Source organism: Cynara cardunculus (assembly GCF_001531365.2).
Source record: "Cynara cardunculus var. scolymus isolate 2C chromosome LG 1, CcrdV1, whole genome shotgun sequence".
NCBI classification, from domain to species: Eukaryota; Viridiplantae; Streptophyta; class Magnoliopsida; order Asterales; family Asteraceae; genus Cynara; species Cynara cardunculus.
Window position 1 is genome coordinate 32,392,506 of NC_037528.1, and position 1,377 is coordinate 32,393,882.

The following is a 1,377-nucleotide window of genomic DNA, read 5'->3' on the forward strand; positions in this document are numbered from 1 at the left end:
AATTGATGCATACACATTTATACATAAAATTTCATAAACTAGCATGATCAAATATATCAATTTATCATGCTATCACAAAATCATTTAACAAACAATCACGTATTCATTACCTTAGGTGATAACCAGGATCCATTTATTACAACTAATATTTTAATCAAACAAATTACATCAAAAACCGAGAATTTCATACACTTCGATATGACATCCATTTTGATATAGTTTTTTTTCTTTCCATTTTAACCGTTTTTTACGTGAAATGGTATATATATGTTATATTCAATACGAATATTTATGTACAGTCATGTGAGTACATCAGCTTGACACCCTAAGTTTGTAACTTGGGATCACCTTCTTCAACACTTTCTTCAACGCTGTAAGGCACCATGTTCTTCATCACCATACCCTAACACCCATTGACACCGAGCGAGAACTTATCGAGACCGATCGAAAATTGATATCGAAACCGATCGAGAATGGTCGAGAATCCATTCATTGACTTGATATATGTTTATATGTGTTAAATCATAACCTACCACCTTCATTTTCCATCGACAACCTATCAATTGATTTATTATTTACTTATGTGTAAAACCATAGACTATCATTTTCATCTTTTATTGAGAATGATCGGGAATCTATCGAGACCAATTAAGAACACATCGAAATCGATCGACAACCCATTGGGATCGATCGACACCAATTGAATTTAATCAAGAACTCATCCATTGACTTGGTGTGTGTTTGTTTATGTAAAAGTATAACTTACCACTTTTAACTTTTATCGAGATGGATCAGGAAATCTATCGAGACGAATCGGAAACTAATCAAGTTCCAACTCAATAAAGAATTGGAAAGCAGTCAAGAAGAAAGCATTAATTCCAATTAGATCAGATGAAAAACCATCCAATTCAGAAACCCAAGCAAATTGGAAAGTAGGCCAATCTATATACATATTAAAGAAGAAACTACGTGCAATGACGTGGCCTCTTCTCAAAGCTAGAAAATGCTTTATCCTTTCTCTCATTTTTTCAAGCTTTTCTCACCTCAATATTCATTTTTATTTTTGATATTTACTAATTAATTCAACCTACTCATGTTCCCTCTAATAATTGATCTTTAACTCTCATTATTTCTTTCTTTTCGGTTATAATTTTTCATCTTCTCTTCATGGTATACCTCTATAATAATCTATCTATTAATCTCTCAATTCTTCCTATCTATTCAGTTATAATGGAGGCGATTTTTATTTTTGTTGATTTGAGGCGTCATTCAATAAGACAAATCATGATATGAGTTTTTGCTTATGTAAGTATAGTATTTTATCTTTTAATCGGAGACATATATATATATATATATATATATATATATATATATATA